General features: G+C 40.7%; 1 long non-coding RNA gene across 2 annotated transcripts; it reads right to left on the reverse strand.

Annotated features, from left to right (window-relative positions):
* Positions 1-12,236: 12,236 nt before the first annotated feature.
* LOC118247510 (uncharacterized) lies at positions 12,237-23,578 on the reverse strand. 2 transcript variants are annotated; one of them, XR_004778465.2, is made up of 5 exons: positions 23,326-23,578; positions 23,147-23,243; positions 15,057-15,195; positions 13,959-14,033; positions 12,237-13,391 (listed from the first exon to the last, which is right to left on the reverse strand). It is a non-coding gene; the product is annotated as an uncharacterized LOC118247510 (long non-coding RNA). The 2 variants fall into 2 exon arrangements; XR_004778464.2 differs by lacking the exon at positions 12,237-13,391 and having other exon boundaries at positions 13,428-14,033.
* Positions 23,579-24,769: the final 1,191 nt, after the last annotated feature.

Genomic DNA, 24,769 nt, shown 5'->3' on the forward strand with positions numbered 1-24,769 from the left:
ATTAGCCTTCTGCCCTTTCTCCTCGTATTTTTAAGGCCTTTTTATCTGAGATCAACTCATGTAAAGACACCGTAGTGTGTGACTCCACGAGGTGTCAGTCAAAGGAGGAGGGGGCAGGCTCACAGCTGGTTGAGTGCAATTCTGGGCCCTGTGTAGGTAAGTGAGTGGTCACAGGCCTCAAGGCCTGCTCCACCTGCTCATGCTGGGCCTGAATTTGGTCACCAGAGTTTGGACAATTCATTTCTCAACTTTCCACTTTGAACTGGGCAGTCAACAAGCACATGTTGGGCTCTGGGCTGTGACCAAGCCATAGCGCTGTTTGCAGAGGTGTAAAAAATGCAAAGGTGCACGAGAGTATAAGGCAAAGCCCAAGAACGTGGACTGGGAGGATAAGGTCATTTTGCATATTTTACTTTCTTGTAAATGATAGGCAACAATACCACTGATAAATAGCTGCAGATGTCATGGCCATATTAGGTCAAAGCACCTGCCTGCCTGCTGCCTGGCCTGAAGCAGCCCTGCTCGCATCTCCTGCAGGGGAAGAAGCTACAGGAGACTGCGTTTAAAAACATTAAATTAATTTTATTTAACTCTTTAAACTGATATGACCACTTAGGCCTTGACTGCGGAGATCCTCTACTGACTCCTTCACACAAGCAAGAATTGTCCTGCTGACATGAGTGGGTTTCTAGTGAAAGCATGTTTTATTCAAAGTGTGGTGCAGAGCCTTTCTTTTTAAATTATATTACTCTCATGCTTTCTGCGCTCCAACTTGATTACTAAATGTGTGTTTTTTGACAAGCGATGCCATTGAATGGGATTTCTATTATTTCTGAAAAATAATAAAAGCTTATCCCAGTGTTCATTCTTCCATGTGTGACACAGATGGGTTTTGCAGAGGCAAACCCAAGTTTACTTTTTTGAGAAGTTTGGTTACCTTTCTTCCACTTCATAGTTGTGAATATTTTATTTGCTGCAGACAGCCTGCATGCTGCTGGCTTAAATTAATGACTGAAAAAATCTCATAAAAAATGAAAATACCCATCTTATTCAATGTTCTCAGTAAACTTTTGCAAAGTCTTTTGTAGCTGAAAATATATTATTGTTTTTTAAAGGCAAGGTGTGAAAAAAATATCATACTTTGCAGATAGATAGAAAATTGGCTTACGACATACCAGGATTAAAACTAGAAAGTCTGAAGGACTGTCTGTCTACCCCTCCGCAACTATAATCATAAGTTCTGTTAGTCACTTGAGTTTTTACATTTGATTTTCTTTCCATAAACATTTTGTATATTTTTAGTGCCACTGTAAATGTACCCCAGAGTTTTTAATTAAAGGTAAAGGTACCAGAAATCTTTCAGTTGATTAAGAAATTTTGTTAGAGATATGGTCTGATTTTCTACTTGTTTTTTCCTGCATGGTTATTTCCGCCTAAGAACATGATTTGTTAGATGCTGTAAAACCAAATGCAGTTTTACTGCACCCTTGTTTAGTAATAATGATGCGTGAGTTGCAAGGTAATAAAGCATTCAAGAGGTACATGCATGTACCAGGAATTATCAAATATATATGCTATTGGAATTTAAGTGAGCAAAGGATAAGGGATTATGAAAACGACATTGTACCTTCATTTCTTGGGAAGGAGGAACAGTTCTGATGGCCCATGGCTCAGAAGCCAACTTCATATTGACAACCAAGCCATCAAATAGCAGTGACCTCCATCACTGCGCATGTAAGCTGGATTTCACCAGTGACCTGGTGACTGAAAGACCATGTATTTCCTTTTATTTTGTATGTCATTTGCTAATATTCTTTTTCGTTCTGTTCAAGCTCATATATATTCCTTCCACTGTCGTTGAATGCTTTCACTGGAATGCTTTTTGAGGGCATAGAACATAAGGACGTGTGTCATTAACAGTATTACTTTTATTGCATGTACATAGACATTTCTAGGTTAAAAACTCTATGCTTTGCATTTTCTTTTTTTAATTCCTAGGTTTTTGTTTGTTTGTTTGTTTGTTTGTTTCTTTTTACTAATTCGGGTTGATTATTGACCTTGTCAAATGCACAGGCCGCTTCAGACAACATCCACAGCACTGGCTGTGATTCCTGTAAAGCTCTCGCACAAAAGTCATTATTGCTTGTTACAGAGGAATACCTCATGCCAAAGCAATTCAGTAGTCAAGTGCATTCCTTACCTCCACAAATTTTTAGGCCATTTAATGGGAACATGAATCTGAAGAGAAGCCCTATAGGGAGCCAGTGCAGCGAGTAGTCAGACTCAGTGTTTTCAAAACAATTCGTGTTGCCGATGGGGAAGAAGGGCTGAAAGATACAATTTCCTCAGGCTGTCATTTTCTTGATGGATAGACTTGCACCACTGTAATTTTTCATATGTGTAATTCCTGCATAGTCACAAGAAGTACATTTTACAGTCTTTCTGTTTCTCACGCATGAGTCAAAATCGGAGCTCAGCTCTATGCATTCAACTGCACTGAGGTCTACAAGCTGAACTCAGGTTAGAATTTAGCCCTGTGAGTTTTGTGCTGTCTCCATCAATATGAGGTTAATGGATGAAAGTGTGCACTTAGGCTATTATGGCATTTTTAGAAAAAAACACTTGAATGAGTATTAGCTTCTGGATAAATTCACAGTGGAATGAGAATAACCCTTAGGATATTCTACTGCAAGTGATATTTGAGGGAGTTAATGCAAGTTAAAGGTCTGCGGTGCAGTGACTCCATTTGCATGAAATTATGCAAAAGGCAGAGACTTTCATAGAGAAATGGGGCATGTGTACTGCGCATTACAGCATCCAGTGTATGGGGAGAAATATTCCAGGGAGTCCAAGGCAGAAGCTAAGCCTATGACCCCACTGATTTCTGGCTCTGTCAAAATGGAGATGAACAAGAAAAGCAGCAATCTGAGCAGTTCCGACCACACTTAAGGGCATGATGTTCTGAACTGACTACTGATGGCACATTTTCAGGTTGAGTAGTGATGGAGATAACCCAAATAGGGGTGAGAGAAAGCTGTGTGTGTATGTGATGCTGCAGCATGGATGTACATGTATTCTGATGTCCAGCCTTGCTGGTGCGTGGTGCCGCCCTGGTACCTCCTGGTTGTGGGGATGGTTCTAAGTGGGTGCAGTCAGTGCCCAGCACAGTTACATTTGCCAACACAGGACTGAATTTTCAGTCCTATTTGACAGAATAGGTTGCTTGTCTCTTCCAGGCTAGATTTCTTATGCTTTTTGTAGAAGGTGAACACTCATTGTGGTCTACAACTTCCTCACGAGGGGAGCGGAGGGGCAGGCGCTGAGCTCTGCTCTCTGGGGACAGTGACAGGACCCGAGGGAACGGCATGGAGCTGGAACAGGGGAGGGGCAGGCTGGGTGTTAGGGAAAGGGTCTGCACCCAGAGGGTGGTCGGGCACTGGGACAGGCTCCCCAGGGCAGTGGTCACGGCAGCAAGCCTGGCAGAGTTCAAGAAGCATTTGGACAACACTCTCAGACACATGGTTTTATTTTTTTTTAATTAATTTTTTTTTTGGGGGGTGGTCCTTTGGGGACCCAAGACCTGGACTCGATGATCCTTGTAGGGCCCTTCCAACTCAGATATCCTATGATTCTATGATTGCAAAAAATAAATTCAAATAAAATATTTTAAAAAGAAGTTATAGTCAGCAAAGAGGAGGAAAGCACCTTGCTCTGGCACTATTCTGCCTCTGCACTGAAGCACAAGACAGCAGCTGCTTCGGAGCTGCCCCCACAGCAGGGAAAGAGATTCATCTACAATTTAAAGATTCAGTGCACAGAAAATGGGATGACGACATCTTCCTTTCATTCCCATGCCCAACGACATGCACTCTAACCATGCTCCCTCTACAGTATCTCTATTTTTCTTTCTCTCTGCTTTTCTCCCCTCTTCCTTCCTAAAGCCCTTCTTTGAGCTTTTTTTTTTTTTTTGTGTGTGTGTTTAATTTGGAAGTTATGTTCTTCTGACCAAATCCTTCTCCTTTTGTCTCTCATCAGAGCCTTCATTGCTTTACATCCGTTGGGAAGAACTGATCCAGTTATCTCCCAAATTGCATTTCAAGAGCTGGCAAGCCTGACTTCATAGATAATCTGGTGAGCACCCCAACCGATATAAATACAGGACGTACCCTTTTCTGCTTCAGTCAGCAGTAGTAGATGACGATTACCCAATTTTCCTACACTGTCAGTTGCTACCAGAGAGAACAGCATGCCCTGCCATCGTTCCCAATATCCAGTCATTATGTGGTGATTGTTACTGCTTATTAGTTTATATTAGGGCAGCAATTAGCACTTTCAGAGCTTGATGCCTCCTGTCCAAACAGAGAAGATGATTTCTGTCCCAGATTTCTTGCATATAAAACATAAGACAAAAGACAACAGATAAATCCAGCAGGACGCCCAGATACTGGGCAAATTATTATTGATGCAATGAGTAACAGCAGTGCCTTATTATAATTTCTGCAGGCTCTGTCTTTCTGGCTGCAGAAGACAGAAACCCCTCTTGTTTGATTTTGTTTCATTTGGAGTGTAACGTGTTCCCTCTCCATCAGATCTACACTATCTCAACATCTGATTCAAGATTGGTGAATTTAGCAATGCATCCCTTCCCAAAAGGGAGATACATTTCCTTAAAGCAGCAAAATCAGTGCTTCTCCAGCACAATGCTGGCTACCTAATTTCCACTCAGGAGAAGTTTTTGGGTGGATATAAAGCAGACACATCCCTGGACAGTGATGTGCTCCACTCAGCTGAACCCATACTTTTTCAATAGTTTCAGATGTCTCCATTTTACTGTCATCAAAGTTCTTCAGACTTGGACAGCACTGCTAGCACCCTCACGGTCCTGCAGAGGTCCTTAGGGGTAAGCCGCCAAAGAATATCTTACTGCATTAATGTAATGGTGTGTACATTTGCTTGACTTGATATCACATAATCCATCAAAATCTTCATGAGTAGTAAAGGTTGAATCAGCCTTGCTAACAGAAATCCTATTCCCGCTGTTTTTCACCTGATAGATCACTCACTTCACTGCTGAGGAGTTCATATTCCTTTGCTTTACCAGGCACTTGGTAAAATTGTTCTTCCTGGGAAAATAAAGGTTTGAAAACAGTGGTTAGAAAGAGAGGGCATTCGGTCAAGAACTGCACTTGCTGCTTTCTTTTGGGTTGCTGGTTATATCACACCTCCTCCTTTGGTACAGGAGGTAGGAACAAGTGTCAAAAGACATTTGGGAGAGCAATCAAAAGAGAGCAAAACTCATCATCATTTAAGCACACCTTATCAGGGAGGAGACAGTTTATTTGTTTTCACTTTTGCAAAAGAAAAAGGTAAAACTTGGGAGTACTTTTTTCAAAGATGGGCCTAAGCTCAAAGGCCAGATTCGGACCCTCTGGAGCAGTGAGCCACTGAAGCGAATGTTTCTCATGATCAGGACGAGGCTGCAGAGGCAGGCCTGCAGGATCTCCGTCACTGAGCCTGTTAAGGACCGCTCAGATGAGCATCTGCCAGGAGAGGTTGAGCATTGGTAGCCTTGCTTTGGGGCTGGGAGCTGGAACGGATTGCCTCAGTTTTGTGGTAGCGGGACTCTGGAGAACAAACCTCTGCTTGCAATTGGGATAATTCAATTAATATTGCTTCCCTAAATTCCTATGGCCGCTTCAGCTGTTCTCACTTCATCCCTAGCCTTCAAATGCTTGCTGTAATTAACTGGCTGCTGATAAGGTATTTTATGTTAGAAGGAGTGGGAAAAGCTGAGATGGTAAAAGCTGTTTGAGCAGAAATTGGTACCGTAAGAGTCAAATACCCAGTGCTGACACTCGGACACACACACATAGGAAATACTCAAATTGTGCTAACTTTGGCAGAGACTCAGCACAGAGGTCAGGTCAGGAAAGTGGCTTAAATCCTTTACTGTTCTGGGTTTGTAGAGGCTCCCCTGCAGCTCCAGGTCAGAGTGATTTGTGCTGTCCTTGCTGGATTGCCCTTCTCAGCATCCCAGTGCACGCTTGTGCCCAGGCACCATCCCACCAGGAGGTCACCGCACACTTCCAGCCCTGGAAGCGTCCGGAGAGCCTCAGGGGCAGCACATGACTGTCCTGTCCCTGTGTGACCTGCCTGAGAGCCCTGCCATTCTGCAACCAAGGTTTACCCATTCTCCAGCCCTTTGATCCCACAGTAAAAGGCTGAAGGAGGGGTGGACATCTCACCCCTGGGTTTTATCCCCGGCTGTGCCATTGACTAGCCAGCCCACAAAAGAGGCTCCCCTCAGAGGGCCCATCTGTCATTTAAACGAAAATGATACAGATTGCTTATACGAACCTCCAGTTACCAGACCAGCCTGCTCAGTCCCTTTTCCCCATCCTTGCCACCAGTGCTCCCCATCTCTCCTGTTTCCACTGGCACCCTCTGCATGCCCCACACGTGGCAGAGCTGCTGGGCCAGCTCAGCCTACGGGGGCCTCGAGGAGTGACTGTGATGCAGATCATGCTTTTCCTCCCTTGTCTCTCCCTCTTTCCCTTTGTTCACGGGGAGGCTGGCAATGATGCCACACGGTGTGGGGATGGTCCTGCTTGGAAGGAAAGCATCTGTGAAGACCACTGCTCAGAAAGGAAGAGTATTTCATCCACACGGGCATGTTTACAGAAGTAGAGTGTGAGTTGAAAGAGAAGGAAAACAGCAGATTTCGAGTGGTTGGGTTCATTTTGCTGTTCAAAACTGTGAAGTCGTACCTCTCTGAGCCAGGTTCCCCGCAGCTCCACGCTTAATTACACAGGATCACGTTTGGAGGATTACCTTGCTACTGCTTATTAATAGCCGGCTTTTTGTCGTTGAAGTCCGCTCTTTCCTGCCTTTCCTGGCGCTTCTTCACTATTCCCATCTACTCCTTGCCTACCTTTCATGTGTCGCCTGATCTTCCCCGGGAAACAACCCGTTTGTTTTTTGTGAAAGTGCTGCCAGAGAAAAGAGAGCCGGACTTCTGCGCCTTTTGTTGTGTTGTAGCTGAGCCATTCATCACGACTGAACAGAAGTTGGCCTTTTTTGAGAAGAATGATTTTTTTGTGTGTGACAACCTTTTTAATATATTGCAATTGTGTTCCTCAATGTAATTTTAAAGCAATTTAGGGTGGGTTTAGGGTGGGTTTAGGGTGGGTTTAGGTGGGTTTGCTGGCTGTTTTTCAGAAAAGAAAGCTATTCAGTGTTGGGAGGGAAGAGTTATATTTTCCACATTTGAAGTTTTCCAGTCTTCATCACAAGCTGTGATTTTTCTAGCTCAAAATTCTAAAGAATTGTAACTATTCAGAGAGTGTTTAGTATATTCCATGGATAATAATATAACGAAGTGAAATCACTGTAAGGAATGCATTCAACAAAAATTGAATCAGTTCCTAGTTTTGTGAAATATCTCTCAACCACACCTGATTGCCATGTGCCCAAAGTCTGCTTCCTAAATGGATACTCTTCCCCCTTTCCAGAATAAATAAATTAAATGAAATGAGGTCTGTGCCTTCTATATTATTCACATTTTGCTAGTCTGATTTATTAAAATGTAAATCACTTAGATGAGATTACTCAGATTAAATTACTACTTAGTAAAACTTTGGGGTAGTGACTGTTTCTTTGTTCTGGTTTTATACAGCATAATGCTTTGAAGCCCCAAGCTCTCACTAACCAATATTAGTGTTATGAACCTGCTTGTCTACCTCACAAGTAACCTGTGAGTACTCTGCTGTGTCACAACCTCGACGGTCCTTGCTTGTGTGGAGGGCAGGGATGGCTGGGCTGTGCAGGAGCTTCATACTCTGGGATACACACCCGACTTCCTTCTGGTCACTAATTTACAAAAACCACCTGCTGCCAAGCATAACCCTCATCCTGCTTCAGCCTGACCACCTAAAATGTATTTCCATGGGAAGAAGTTTCATGCAAGGAGTTTTGTAAAGTGGGAAACAGAATGGCCGTTTAGGTGGGCCCTCACATCTGAGTTATCGACTGCCACATGTCTGAAGACTTCAAAGTGTACCCAACCCTTTTCCTACACTCCCTGCCATGTCTTATTTCTGACCTTTCCCCTGAGAGATGGACCCACTAGTGAAGAGAAGATAATTCAGCTCATTTGGTCTCTTGAGACTCCCACTAAGGGAAAGAATAACAATTCAGCAGCAGCTTTACTGATCTGCATAGAAAATTCAGGCTTCTTTTTTGCTGACCCTACTAGCTTGCCACATACAGCTGTAAAACTTTATGCTGGTAATCCAGAAAGGCAGCTGGATTTTTCAGTCATAGGCTGTCAAATGTCATGTTCGTACCACATTGGATTAAATGATAATAGCAGAATAATTCTTTTAATACGATATTTAAGACATATTGAAATAGAAGCTTTTGTGAAACAACTGCGTAGGAATTTTACAGCATCAGAGCAGAAGCAGATACTGAATATTAGAACTGAATTTTTTAGAAAAGGTCACTGTTAGTAGTTCAGGAGGTCTGTCCCAGTAGCATTGCACACATGCTCATGGCCCCAGCTCCTAGTGAACGACCACCAGGTCACTCATTTGGAAACTGAGTGTTCTGAACATCTGCTGCTTCGTGATGCCCCTGCTGTGGCACATCGCCCACCTTTCTCTCGTTCACACGGCTGCACAGCCTGTGCAAAAAAGTAAAGTTATTACATGACCGTGGTCTGAAAAGAACCATTTAGATTACTGTGCCCAGCCCCCTGTTAGTGCATTTGACCATTCAGTAGATGTTCAGCCACAAAGGAGCCGCAGAAGGCTTGCCAACTCCCTGTAACAACAGGCAGATCTGTAGCAAAAGACCCAACACACTGTTGTATGTTGCAGAGACAGCTGGGGGTCAAGGGTTTCACTGCTGATTTGAGTTTTCATTAGCTTTCATGCTCTTAGTTAATTATCAGATGATCCTAACCTTTATACCACACTCTGTCCTACAGAGGAATGTAGATAACATTCAACCATTCCCACCAATCTGATTTTGAAGAAAATCCCTTTGCAAACCCAGATCTGGCAGGTGGTATGTATAGCCTTCTGTGTACACCTTGAAGGCACCTGGGACATTTGTATTTCAATAGAAGCGCTAGTATAGCCTGTCCAGGCTCTGAGTGAGACTTATCTCTGATGCTTCAGATGGGAGCCAAAAAAGTCACAGAGTTCAAGTCTGTGGGAAGAAGGGAAATTAAAAGATCCCTATTTCTTTGCCTAAAAGTCCCAGAAAAACTTGAGGCATGAGATTATACAGTTGAGGTGCAAATGAACACAATGAACAAACCTTACCTCCTTCTGCTGGAGAAAAACAACAAAAGGGCTCATCACAGGCTTAAACTCCTGATATCAGCACCTCATCCTTAGCCTGGTCCCCTTCATAGAGCTGCAGATTTCCATTTTACATCTGATCAGCATCTCTGCCTCTCCTGGCCCCTCTAATATTCAGCTCATCTCTGCTTCTCAGTTTGAAAGTATACTCCATAGTATATGAGTCAGCTTTGCCTTTTGTTTATTATAATCTCAAACAGAAGTAATTCTGCTAGGTGTATGAACGTCATACAGTGTCAGTCCTGTGTACTCAGTGCAAGAGAGAAAGGAGGATCTGTCTTCATTTTTTTTCAAAACGTGTTATGTTCCTAAGTGGGAGTGTGTACTTTGCTGGTTACAGTGCATGGAAATAGACTGTCACCTGTTTTATTTAGTGATCTGCTTCTATAAATGTAGACATATTCACCTTGGAGGATCCTAGAAGCAGCTTAGCTGGTAAGAGGTAGCCTGTATCCCCAAGCATGCATGTTAAACACTGTCCAGCTGCTATATTCCCAGACACGCTGAGCACAGTAGGATGCGAGGCTCAGAAGCACCCCTCTCCCTGCCTTGGAAGCAGAACACGCGAGACAAGCTGGTTTCTGACCCGAGACACCTTCAGTCCCTAACCAGGGGAATATCTTCCCTGTACACACATAGCCTGAGAAACAGCCACATCCATTGGCCATAAACATCAGCATTTTGATTCACATGTTCTGCTCTGATTGCAAGGAAGAGATGAGTATATACAAAGGTACAGAAATAGTTCCTCCCCTTGGATGTCCTTAATACATTTTATAGGTTTAAACCAAAATCGGACTTTTAATAAACTCTAGCCTGGTGTAAGTGGCTTGGATTCTTGTAACATGCTGTGTCTTTAGAAATGTTATAACAATCTGCTGAGGAATTTTTTAAAAATATTTTTTCATAAAGCTGTGCATGATAGAAAAGTAAATTTGAGCTGGTTCCTTCGTGGCTGTTATTAAAGGATGTAAGATTCCAGCGTTTATGTAATAACTTACAGCTGCCAAGAAGCTATTTTAGTCAGTGCATACAATAAGTTTACAGTTACTGTCTCCAAATACCTGTGGTCTAGCCACTTACTTCAGCCTGCTGATTATTTAGCTGAAATAATCCTGTTCAGTGCTCATCCTTCGGCTCCCTCTGGCCTGACAAGAACTGAATGCGGAGCCATTCGAAGAAACCCACCCCAGGCACTGTTTCTGGAAGCCTTCACGGCCCATGGCTGGAGGTCCCCATCGCCTTGCCCCTCGGGTCTGGGATGTCCCAGGGGAGGGTGGCTGTCACGCCGTGTGGAGGCCAAGGGGGAGCTGGCATGAGGGACCTGTCACCCGCCAGCCTGCCCTTGCTACGTGGGGAGAAAGGGGTCCAAAGGGCTTGGCTGAGGGTTCCCGCCGGGGGGCCAACATCCTGCAGCTCACCCACCTAGCATGGTGGGAGGAAAGGTAGGAGGCAGGGAGGCAGGGAGGTAGGTAACAGATTTAAAAAAAATACAATTTACTAATTTATTTATGGGCTGCACATAATCATTATTTCCATCTTTTTTCTGTCCCACTGACTTAGGGGAAATTGCATATCCTGATACAAGTGCAACCTGGCACTGGCTGTTTGATTATTTAATGACTTTTTTTTTTTTTTTGGTCAGAAAAACCTTTTAATTCAATTTGATTGTTTCTTCTAAAATTGCTTCTGTCTTTAATATCTAAGTTAGTCCAGTTCTTGAGACAGAGAATATCTTTCTCAATGCTACCTAACGAGCCCCACAGGTTAATTTATGTGTTTATTGCTCCCAATTATTATTATTTCTGATTTTGTTGTGAGAATATTCACTGTTCACTTAGTCTAGGATTTCACTAAGGCTTTTTTTGATCCAATTCTTTTAATGAGCATTGGAGCCAGTCTAGGAAATCACGATAGAAGGTAAATCCCTTTTAAACAACAAAAAAATAATAAAGCTGAGTTGTCTGCTGCCTCTGCTGGGGTGAGTAGGGTTGTAATGCTTTTGTGTACGAATTGCTTTGGGATAATAATGTTTTCTACTTGCTTATACATTTTTCATCAGACAAATCAGGCAAGAAGGTTGTATCATACAGATCTGTGACTGTAGCTGCTTTCTTGTCCTGTAGCTGCAAGGGGAAGATGAGACACGTTTTCTTACTTGGAGAAAAAAGGTCAGAGTTGGAGGGGAAAAACGGTATGAAAGTGCAAAGGCTTGGATATAAGTAGGTAGCCCCTAAAGCAGGTGCTAACAAGACCTTCTTGACAACCACTGAGTTTTGTGTGTAGCAGAGGAAAAGTTACATCTGAAAGAAAAGAAACAGGCAAGGAATAGTATTGTGCTGTAGCTGAGTGGGATTATAGTAGCTGAATGAGTCATTGTTATAAAATATGGGCAATAGAGCATCCTTTCATGTCTCTCGACGCAGATTGAATGCAGTCCTGACCAAGATGACAAAAATCATTTTGATTGAATCCTCGTCCATATTTCTAAATGAAACGCATGTGGGGCTATTAGCTCAGCTCCCCGTCAGAGGCGGCTGCACCGCAGCCCTGCCATATGTTTGGCAGTGTTTGAAGCACCTGGCATCCTCCACAACAGACAGGCACATCTGAATGGGGATAAATATTAAACCATCTCGCCGTTTCCTCTTCCAACTCCAGGGTAGGTGTTTTTTTATATATATAAAAAAATACATAACTGAATATAAAAGGTTAAGCAAAAATTTATGTACGTGAAGTGCTTTATAAAAACAGAAGGCGAGAGGAGGACATGGCTGGCAGAGATCCTGGGCTCCTCCCATGTCAGAGGAGGACAGAATGGGCAGGAACTCAGGCTTCTTTGTCTGAAGTCAACATTAGGCTTCAGGATCCAAAAATACAAATAATAATTTCTGCTTCCATTACCGATTTATCACGTTATTATTAAAGTTAATGTACAATTTCTCAGCCTGGAACAACCACTCCCACAAGTCCCATCCTTATCACATTTCCCTCTCTTTAATATCATTAAGAAAGAGCTATGCTTAGCTGCATGCTGAGAAGGTCAGTCATGTCCTTTGGCTGAAAAATGAGCATGTTACTTACACAACTCTAGTGAAGAAGGTTCAAATCTGTAGTGACCCGTGGGTCTGGATTTTAACTGGTCAGAATACTTCATGTCCATGTGCTCCCCATAAGCCAATTTTTTTAAGATTTACCAAGGATTTAGGGTATGTTTTGTGGTTAAAGAAAGAGCTATTGACATGATTACACAAGGCACTTCTGGAGCGGTCTCGATTTACCTCCACCACTGACAGGTGAATTCAGACTGGCGTAATTGAAAGCAAGGACTAGGACAATAACCAGAGAATGGAAAACCCATCACATAACAGAAGTTAAAAGGATTTTGCTAGTTTCATGTAGCAAAAGAAAGTCTCTGAGAAGATACCATTTATTTCTCTAAGTATGTCTCCAGGACGAAAAGGTCCTTTCTTCTGAAGGGCAATGCGGGCACAAGGACAAGTGGATATAAAATGGATGTGAATGCATTCATGTTGGAGAATACAAAAAGTACTAACAATGAAACGAGTGAGAGTCTCAGCTGGACTTCTGGGAACTTACTGGGGTCTATAACTGCAGTCTTAAGTTGTTTTTGTTAACTGTATTTTTAAAGTGAGATGATGTGGTTATCTACAATTGTAAGTAAATGATCTTGGAAAAAAAAAAGAGCTTTTTCTAATCATTTTACCAATGTTCCTAATACCTAAAATGTGTTCCAAAATAGATCAATGAGGAGTACTGAGGATTGCACAACACACTTCCCAGCTATAAATATTGCAGCATTACTTTTTTTCTTTTGGGTGCAGTAAGGTTGGAAATGAGTCCAGTGCTCCTGTTGTTTCACTGATTGTGAGGATCACTTTCAGATCCCACTGGTATCATTCTTCTGCCTACAGCTGCTTCCACAAACTTCCCAGTGGGTGGACTCCCTCTAAGAAATGCTTGTGCTTCTGCCAGAATGTGTCTCCTTTTCCAGAACTCCACCTTTTAAAGAAATTCTTAGTGTGTAACAACAATACAGAAAAGATGCTGTCCCTGGAACACAGTATTTTCTGTTAGTGTTTTATTAGCTACTGTGGACAACCAGCTTTGTAAGAGGATGATTGTTGTTTATTTTTAGAGATCATTATTATGAGCATGCTGATTTTTTTTTATAACGTTCATCCCTACTTATCTATGTCTTATAAAATAGTAAAGTGTGCAAAAGAGCAAAAAATGCAGCCATTTTTTTCTACCACATTTTTCTACTTCGAAAGTTAAAATAGGCAAAGTATAATAAACCAAGGAAAAATCTGCTAAAATGAATGCGTTCCAAATGATCACGACTGTACTGACAATTTTTGGTCTGCTGATGGGCAGTTTCACAGGATCTGTATCACACATTGCCCACTTGTTCACCATGCCTCTCACTGCAGGGACTGCAGGAGGTCTGAAAAGCAAGTTCATAAAAATGTAGGGGTAATTGCACACTCACTTACTAGCACTGAGCACTACAAGTACTCCATAAAAATGAAAACAAAGCAGGGATGTGGCTATGTCATACATATGCACCTGTAAATATCAGTGTCTCATTCATTAGAAGAAGTGAACTGGGAACTTCAACCTCCATGCAATTATGCTGCTCACCTAAAAAAAAAAAAAAAAGGGGCTGTTCCACTGTTCCACCAACAGAAACCAAGCAAGGTCATTTTCTGCATTACTTAATACTAATTTCCACAGAGGTGTATGGGATATATGGCATTTCACAAGCCTCTAAGTGTTTAAAAAATAAAATGAAGTAGCATTTTCACTCATATATGTTTTTGCTTCATGTTTAGAAATTGTAATAACAGCAGCCTCAGACTGTTATTTTATTGTCCTTGTGGTACCAGGGAAGAAATGTATCATTTGAAACAAACCAAAATAAAACCAGCATGAAGGAGGAATTGCTGAGGCTGGTAGACTGTAATTAGGGCTACCATTTTTGTTGAGGTTCAGGGAAAAAAAATGCATGCCACACTGCCCCATTGGCTCTGTGTAGGCCCCAATATTTAGCCGTACAGGCACTGAATTTTCTATATACTCCATATCTTACCTAGATGAGCCAATCATTATATCATATTGCATTATATATGCATAACAGATCTTGGTTGACAACTCCATAGCTGTGCTATGAGTTCAGTATTGCACCACAATGCAGACCTTTTCTCATGGTAAAATAAATACATTTAATTAAATATTTTCACCATCATTTTTTGGAATGAGTAGCTTTAAAGGGATTCAGAGGAGGTTTAGAAATACTTGCACAACCTTAATATAGTTTATGGGTTTCTTTCTTTCTGCTTACATTCCTTTAAAGGATTGGAAAGAGAAGTGCTTCATTGTTTTGAATAAAGCAATTTATATCAATTTAATGTTTGGTTGCAGGAAAACATCCTGAACAGGGTGTTTATAGTTCATCAACCCGACTGTGGTACATCTAGCATATGGCATTTGTTTTCTATATATATATATAAGTATACATGTATTCTTTATATGCATTTATAGGTGTATTTATGTATGTGCATATCCATGCACATGCACAAATAGTTGTAGGTTACATAGACAGTAACAGTATATCTCCACCATTACGAAAATACGGAGGGCGGAATTCATCTCACCTATATTTACCTGTAAGAAAGTTATCATCCATTCTAAGTCAGTCATGTAGGTCTCCTCTGAAGCCCGTAGAGAGATACAGCCAGTTCCAGGGGCTGACCTGTTGCACTCATTTGTATTAGAACGGGAGATACCCATCTCTCACCACTGCCTGCAGAGAAAGCCTACACAAGTAATTCAGAGCAAACATATAGCTTTCAGAAAGCTAAAGTTAGGGACAGGAAAAACAAAACAAAACAAAAACACACACAAACAAACAAACAACACCTATTTTGTGAAGCTGACCGCACTTCTGGTTCCTACCCTTCTTTTTTATGGCGGTGATAATAGTGGTGGTGCCTACCACCAAGTTAGAAAAGATCTTTTCCACATCAAATCAGGATTTAATTATTTTTTTAAATGGTTATAGCAATGATTAAAGTGAAGAGGAAATTGTTCATGTTGCCAATTCATCTTTTATTTTGTTTTTTAATTTTCTCCTTAAAAATATCTTTGAAGCAGATAATTGTATAAATGTGACTTGATCACTGAAATCACTAGGTGGACTTTCAAATCACAAGGAAAGAAGGAAAAGGGAGGAGAAGAATTCATGAGATCTACAGTAAAGAGAATTATTAATCTGCAGAAATATGTGCCTCTGTTACTACTGGCTCTGTGAAAAACTGATTTCACATGTTATAATGTGCCTTCTAAAACTGAAAAAATAGGAATGGGTGTGGAAACCTACATTTGTACAGTGTATGAACACTTTGATCTCCTAAGAAGGCAGATGTAGAATAAAATGTAAATTAGATTTGGAAAAAATGCAAAGCCATGAGAGAAACAAAATTAAAGACCAAAAATCATGTCTCCTGGTTTAATGGTGAGACTTGGCAATAACATCTTTGGGCGCTTCTAAAAGGAAAACTCAGATGCTTGGCTCAATGTGCAGCACAGAAATTGCCTTGAATATAAATTTTATCTCTGTCTTTCCAGTACATTTTGAGAGCCAAATTCCAGCACTGACTGAGAGAATGTTAATATTTCTCTACAGTGACGGTTCATCCTATAAGCAGGGAAAATCATTGTGACAAAGTTCTTTGCTTAAGTAAGACAAGTCAAAGTGGAGAACATGCTGTGTGTCTAATGCAGTGTTCCTGAGCTCCTGTAAAATAGCATGCAGTGCTCTGCAAAATTTGGAGGACATGGTAAGTGCACTAAAAGCAGTGCTAACTGTGCTGTGACTCACAGAAGCAGTTTTGGAGATAGTAGACTGGTAAAAAACTCGTTACCAAGTTTGTAATGTTTTCCTGCTAGGACAAGAGGGTTTATGATCACAGTAATTTGAAAAGCTAATCTAGTTCAGTGATCCACAGGCTGTGACCTTTGGCAACCATGCTGGTGATCGGAAGAATGGAGCATCTGGACATCAGGAGGATAAGAAAGTTGGGAAGGAAGCTGGGTCTGCAAGAAAAAGCAACGGAACCCCATCCTGTGAGGTCACTAAATATGCCTTTTGTTTATGTAGATGACTGATAAATCGGATGTTTTAACATCTAATTTTCGTAAGTTGCTGCTGAGTTAATGTGCTTCAGTTTCACACAGGCCAACTTAGGAAATTCTGTGCCAGTTTTCATAGATTCAAAGTGCTATTGGCTTCTAAATTAGATAAACAGAGCTTCCAAAAATTATGTCAACTGTGTGTCAAGTTGGCATAAAAAACAAGAAACACCCTGTGTCAGTGTCATTTAAATAAACAAGTTAGCAACTAGTCCTAAAGACCATGGAGGGAGTAATTTATAAGAATGTGAGTTCCCAACTCCAGGATTCCAGTTCTCTGACCCAAACAACAGCACTCCCACACACTTGGGAATGTACATATGAAATAAGCATGGGAGTGCCAGAACTGGAAAGCTGTATCAAAAAGGCCAAAGACACAGGAAACTTCAGATTTGGATCTTGATCTGAGAGGTTTTGGCCTCTTTCTAAAATTAAGTGCAACTCCCCTGAGTTTTGGGGACAGCTCAGTATCATATTGCGGGGAAGTCAAGGCGGGTATGGAGAAATGAAATGGCAAAAGGCTCCCTGGATGACAAGAAGGGAAGTGCTGAAGTGAAGAAGATGCCTGTGAAGACTGGGATTTTTTTTTGGACAGAACCAGATGCAGGAGGGAACAAAGGAAAACTTGGAGAGAATTGGTACGGGGTGAATAAAGTGGAAGGAACTTATGTCTCATGATGGCTCTCATATGCCATCAAAACTTAGCTCAGCTTAAATGATTAAGGCAGGTTTGGCTCAAATTTGCTCTGAATAAAAATATGGATAGTGAATCCTGCTTTTAATTTTGCAGAAACGTGTCCCAGAGATTATTGAGATATCAGTCTCATTTTTTAACCAAGTGCCCTCTATTGTAGCACAGACACTCCTCAGTTTCCCCAAAGAAATAGATTTCTTTGATTAGATTTTTTTTCGGTCTCTTTTCAATCTTAGGAAAAAGCAGTTGTTCATATGAACAACCAAACTTCCAAACCTTTAAAGTTTTATTAATCACTGGTGTAACACAGTCTCAAAACAAAACACTCCACGGGAAACAATTATTGACATGCATTTCTCATTCAGTACACTGATTTCACTGAGTAAATAATAATGATGAGAAACTTCAAAACATTTGTGGAGCCCTAATACTTGTTTTATTTTTGTAAACTCTTTAATGTCTCTCTGTCATTTTTGGAAGCCATCATTTCAGTGAAAATTCATTATTAAAGGGTTTGAGGACTCTCAGTAATGATCTTGGGATGAATGTAATTAGTGAGCTAGAAAAATCTTTAGGTTATATTAAGGTTGAGGATTACTTGAGGAATATTGGAAAAAGAAGCAAGTCTTTCCCCTCATTACTAAATATATCCCATGCAGTAATATGAAAGATGCAACATATTGTAAGAGAAACCATGAGATGAGGTACTATGGTTGCAGCTGTGGTTGTAACAGGGAGTGGCACACACCCTCCAAAGATCCAAAACAAAAAGAAAAAAAAAAGAAAAAGAAAAAGAAAAAAAAAAAGGAAGAAAAGACCAGACCATCCCAAATTCTTTTAAAGGTCAGATGTGGGTTCAGGTTTGCAGATGGAAGCCAAACCCAGAATATCATCATCAGAAGTCTGGGACTTTTCCATTTGGGATCTACATTTTACAACAGATCTCTTTCTCCATAAAGTGACTACAAGAAAACCTTGATCTGAACACCAAAAAGATAGAGAAGATCTAGATCCAGATCTGCAGTATGCATTTGCCTCATTTCGGATGGCCTGATGGGACAAAGCTTACAAGTGCAGTTCACCTGATGATTTGGTGATGATTTGCTATGCATTCTTCCTCTGGTTTATATCTTCCCCCACCCCCTCTCCCCCGCCTTGTTTTTTTTTCTTCACTCATTTTTTATTTGTATTTTTTCCCCATCCAGGACTGGCTTGAAAGAATTAAATAATTAAATATAATGCTTGGTATGAAAACAATATATCCCATCAGACTTCTTAAATTTTTTTTCCATGATTTATGGTCACAGAAAGACGTTCAGAAAAAAAATCCTCATAACCCTTTCCTTCAGTTCTTTTGGAAGGCTTGTGACGGAAAAACTTGAAACTTGAGGGGGGGAAAAAAAAGAGAGAAGAAAAATTACAGGAAATTGTTTGCTTTAGAAAGAAAAAAGGATGAAATAATGTCTAAAAAGATGTTATTACTGATTTACTTTAATGCTGCATTTACTGCTTCATGTCAGCCCTTTCAACCACTTTCAACAATGAATAGTGTTTCCAGTGAAATGATTAAGTATTTCCAGTGCATTTATTCTGTAACTAAACTTTACAATATCACGCAACTATAATTCCAATATATTTTGCACTAAATTTACTGTTAACATTCAATACTTCACTGCATTCATTACCTTTACTTGAAAGCATATATGGGGATGTCACGTACATTTTCAAGCTTTTCATCTAGAAATATGATTTTTTTTTCTGTATTAGAACTCTAGATACAATCTGTTTCAGACCTGTATAGATAACCTTTCCAGTTTATTTTTCTTTTCCATTTCATAGAGAAACTGTCAAGGAAAATTACTTTTTCCTTGAAAGATAGCAAAACTTTCTCTCCACTGGTGTCCTATTTCTCACTATTTAAAAAAAAAAAAAAAAGTATATTTATGTATATTCTATACACATATAAAATTTATTGGTGTATTCCTCATCATTAAAGCCAAAAAGAAGCTACTGCATAAATTTCAATTGCTCCTCAAATTTTCCATTTTCCAAAAAAGAATGAAGAATGAAGAAAAATTGTTTTTTTTTGAAAATGATTTTATTTTCTTTAAGTCTACATAGAATTGGTAGCAAAGCATTTGACACTATCTGGCACAACATCCTTGTCTCTAAGTTGAAGAGACATAGATTCAGCAGATGGACCAGTTGGTGGGTAAGGAATTGGCTGGATGGTCGCACTCAAAGAGTTGCAGTCACTGGCTTGAGAATGGATTGAGAACAGCTCTGAGGAGAAGGCCCTGGGAGTGTTGGTGGATGAGAAGCTCAGCATGAGCTGGCAACGTGTGCTTGCAGCCCAGAAAGTCAACAGTACCCTGGGCTGCATCAAAAGCAGTGTGGCCAGCAGGGTGAGGGAGTTGATTCTCTCTCTACTCTGCTCTCACGAGATCCCACCTAGAGTACTGCATTCATCTCTGGGTCCCCCAGCATAGACCTGTTAGAGGAAGTCCAGAGGAGGGCCATAAAGACAATCAAAGGGCTGGAGCACCTCTCCTATGAAGACAGGCTGAGGGCACTGGGGTTGTTCAGCCTGGAGAAGAGAAGGCTCCATGGAGACCTTATAGTGGCCTGCCAGTACATAGAAGGGGCCTACAGGAAAGCTGAGGAGGGACTCTGTGTCAGGGAGTGTAGGGCTAGCACACAGGGTATTGGTTTTTAAACTAAAAAAATTGGTAGATTTAGATTAGTTATTAGGAAGAAGTTATTGACTATGAGGGTGGTAAGACACAGGAAGCGCTTGCCCAGAAAAGCTGTGGATGCCCGGTCCCTGGAGGTGTTCAAGGCCAGGCTGGATGGGGCTTTGAGCAACCTGGTCTGGTGGGAGGTGTCCCTGCCCATGGCAGTGCGTTGGAACTGGGTGGTCTTTAAGGTCCCTTCCAACCTAAACCATTCTATGATTCTATGATTATATCCTTAGCATGCATAAGAACTTCAGGTAGCGTTCAGGGCCGGTGTAGCTTATTTGGAAATTTAACTGCTCATCTTTTTAAACTTTAGGAGTCTTGTAGCTCTGTTCAAGTGCCACATCATTTCCAGTTCTTTTCACCAGTACTCAGGCAACTGATACCAGTCATTTGCTTTCTGTCATTAGACATCCACTTGACAGCTCACAATTTCCCACTTAGTCAAATTGCACTGTTTTGTAAGCAGTGAAGAAACTGCTTTGCCAGTTTCAAAATCCTAAAGCTAAGCAAGTTTATATATTGATAGCCTTTAAATATGTATCCTATTCACAGGCCATTCATTCTTTTTAGGTTTATTCCTAGAGGACATTCTGCATTATATATAAGCAAAGCTTGAGCTATATAACCTTTTCCAAGACCAGCTTTCACAGTTCAGTCTGGGTGTTTTCTCCATGGCTACTACATCCTCAGATTCACAAGCAATTGGTAGTCTTTCATGCCAATATTCATGATTCCTATATTAAACTGTCTGTTGATTGTCACAATGTATATTTCTTATTTAGATTTATCTGATCAAATTATGCAGATGGAAACTGCAGGGTATTTAAGCATATTCACAGGAATACAAGGAAGGATTTGTATTGTTTCTATAATGTTTCTCATCTACATTCTTCAGTCCATTATATGTTTTGCTTAATGGTAAAGTGACAGTCCCTGAACCAAGTTTTTAAAATGCATGTCTATCTGTCACTTCCAATACGTCTCACAGCAGCATGCATTAACTTATCATGCTTGAAAGTACAAAAAGATTATGCTGCGGTGAAATGTTAACAAGGTCATATCATATACACACTAGCTCGTTGCACTTTTCTTCCTTTCATTGCTCCTGTTAGGCATTATTCCATGTCATGCATAAATAATGTTGCTCTAGAGAGAAAGTCAGTGTACTTTATATTACTGGTACTGCTATACTGTTGAGACAGGCTGAACTTCTGGAGTGAATGTCAGTACATGTCACTTGCTAAATTATTGGTACCTAGCCATCAAAGACAAGTACAGCAGATGAATACGTGTATTCATGAATATAAGATTACTTTCTGCTTTGGATCACCACTGCAGTAACCATATTGAGATAGTTTTCATATAAATGGGTTTTGGCAAATCACTGTCTGGCGTCATGCATCTGATTTTACTGGGCTTTTGTGAAGTCTGTCAGACTGTACTGGATGAAGCATCTGAAAGCTCAGAAGAGCAGCACAAGAGGACAGTTTATGCACCAAGGAAATATTTCACAAGCAGAAAGTCTCAGCTACCAAAAATCCTGACGGAAAGCCAAAGATAAATAATTTTCCCTTGATATGACTCTGCAGCATCGCAGCAAGTATGCCAGTACATCTGCTGCAAGACCTCAGCTCCTCCCTACACTGCTCTGCTCCCAGACATCGCCAGCACCCGGCTGGACCTCCAGGGAGTCACAGCTTGGGGATTTTCAGCCGGCATGACTGGGTCTTTCTGCCCTGAACCCAAGAGCTGTCTGTGTGGGCTGGCTAGGCCTGCTGCCTGCTTCCCACCCCTTTTTATTCCCTCCAGATGGAAAACTGTGATTTTTGGGTTAGATATTCCTGGCAGGTGTTGTGGTAAGAGGCCTGCTTCAGTCTTTGTCCCCCAAGATAAATTACCACCCACGTGCTAATTTCAGATTTAATTTTAAATATATCTAATATGATCCATGAGCATTTGCTTGAAGGTCTGTTACAGAATTTCTTTACTGGTATATTCTTTCACATCTACATATAGTTAGCAATAAATCTCACTTTGTCCAGGCCTAGGTCAAGCGAAGAAAATCTCTGCATGGAAATACTTTATTTTCATGTGTAACAAACAGCAACAATTGTTAACTACAAAAGTCAATAGAGGTCTGTGTGGGGTAAAGGGAAGAGTTCAATTTTGTTATTAGTGGAGAACAAAAGCATTATTATGGTTGATCTCACAGATGCTGCTTCATTATTTCAGCTTTAATGAATGTTTTGTAGACAGCAATTTCAGTTTACTCAATAATTCTGAGAAAGAGGAGAGGAAATCAAATGCAAAAGTCAGCTTCAAACTAACAACAGGATTAATCTGATTAAGGTAAAAAGTTGCAGGTCATGCAGCTTCCCCATTACAAACACAGCTGCACCCAGTCTTACAGCCCCTGAGCTTTCTGTTATCATTCTCCAGCAATCTCTTCTGTTACAGGCAAGAAAAATTAAAAGTTGACTTCCTGAAATAGAAATGAGTCAATCTGCTGATGTAACTCACACAGCGTTTGGTGGTCTTCATAATGAACTTTGACTGTATGCTCCTAACAACACGGGGCTTTAATAAATCTGCAAGATAACTAACACAGACATGAATGGATACGCAGGGAAGGAACAGTCTGTTGTCTTTCTCTGTTAGACTGCTACCAATAGCTGATATTAATAATGCCCTGTTCTGGCTCTTGGGAGACTGAAACTCTTGGTTTAGAAAAGCCTGGAATAGGTAGCAACTCCTCTGGGTGAGGCTGCATCCCAAGGGATTTGATTTCTTCCCAGAGACCATAAGGCAAAGGTGTTTAAAACTCAGGATTTCTATTTCATTGCAAATCCAATAGATCAATAGAGGTTTTACTCCAATATAGCAGGAAAAGTAGAAAATGTAAAAGTCATTCTGAAAAATGCCACTGTTTTGCATAAAAGTGAATAGTTCTGTGTTTTTCTGAAATAAAACAGAGAAACAATTGCCTCCAGTGAAGCCCTGTGGGAGCTGGGGTAAGCCAGAGAGTGAGCAATGAAGCAGGTTTGTCAGTATTCAAAGACCCCCAGCCCAGGATGAACTGACAGTCATCCCATAAAGACGAGAGAAGTGTCTGCGCGTTTCCAACTCACCCTGTGTCTCCTCATTGATTCCAAGCAGAGTGATGATGGATCAGGAGCTGCAGGTTTGGGGGACTTCTTGTGCACCATGAGCAGCTGTGTGATGGGACTGTAGTAGGAGCAAAGGTCACAAAAGCCCTGGAGTACCTGGGATGAGAGATTTTGCATGATAAAGAAGCTGAGCCACTTACCAAAGTTTGTCCTTCAGGCAAACCATGAGACAATTTGGCATGAAGCCAGGCAATTTTCTGATGCGCCCTGGATTTTATTTGACTGGAAATTCTTCTCAGCTGACTAGTTTCCACAAAACTCTTCTGCTTAGATGGAGCTATTATTTTCAGATCAAAAAAGTTTCACCAGAAAATTCCAGACCAGCTCTACCACTGAGCCTCTTTGGATTGCATTACTCAGGGGCTGTCTCAATAAAAGCAGACTATTAAATTTCACTTTAGTTTATAGTTTCTGACACGGCTGCTTAGAAAATGGATCTTCTGTCCACTATACAACTCTGGTTTCAAAATATTTTTCATCTTTCAACAGTATATTTCAAAATATGAACAAATTCTTTTAATTATGTTGGCATTTATATCATCAGTAGATCAGAACTGGACTTTCTTTTTCCTGTGAAATCATTCAGATGTTTACAAACTCTCTGGAAAAATGGCACAGGCTATTTCTTCTCGTTTCTAATTCAGTGAGTTTCTGTTCCTCAGAAATGAATCTTAAATGAATGCTAAAATGAATCCATACTCCCAGATCAGGGAAGTTTATTCCTCCAATGACTTTACTATGAATAATGAAGTTGAGTAATTATAAAGTTATGCCTTATATCTCCTACCTTTCCTTTGTGCCTGAGATCTTGAAATTTCTTGCTTAACTTCTCCCATGAAACAGGTGTGGTGGTGGTGCTGGTCTTGTTGTTGATGTCATTTTTCTTTTCTTTTCTTTTCTTTTCTTTTCTTTTCTTTTCTTTTCTTTTCTTTTCTTTTCTTTTCTTTTCTTTTCTTTTTTTTTTTCTTTTTTTTTCTTTTCTCCCTTTCCTTTCCTTTCCTTTCCTTTCCTTTCCTTTCCTTTCCTTTCCTTTCCTTTCCTTTCCTTTCCTTTCCTTTCCTTTCCTTTCCTTTCCTTTCCTTTCCTTTCCTTTCCTTTCCTTTCCTTTCCTTTCCTTTCCTTTCCTTTCTTTTTTTTCTTTTCATGAAATGGGAGGAGAAGGTGTATGAACTTGAAATTTCCCAGGACTCACTGCATCCTGCATGAGTGAAACAGTGACCTGCTTTAGGGTTTCCAAAAGATGAACTCTACATATGGCAACTGGACTCATAAAAAATAATGTTGGCAGATGGAGACATGTACCGTCACCAAGACATGGTGATTAGGAATGAAAGCCTGCTGCATGCACTGTCATTTTTTACTCAGTCTCTGTTGGTTCATTGAGTTTTTGCTGATTTGCCACCCCATGCCAGTTTTATACAACAGGTATAAATTCCCTTGTTTTGTAGACTTATTTTACTTGAGAAATTAAGCTAAAGTCTAATAATGCTTGCCATTTCTATATCACAACCATCACCTTTGGAGTCGGATTTCCAGGTAACTTAGGCCAAGGCATACTGATTTTTGTAGTCTCTATAGTGAAGA

Source organism: Cygnus atratus, chromosome 2 (assembly GCF_013377495.2).
Source record: "Cygnus atratus isolate AKBS03 ecotype Queensland, Australia chromosome 2, CAtr_DNAZoo_HiC_assembly, whole genome shotgun sequence".
In the NCBI taxonomy this organism is placed as follows: domain Eukaryota; kingdom Metazoa; phylum Chordata; class Aves; order Anseriformes; family Anatidae; genus Cygnus; species Cygnus atratus.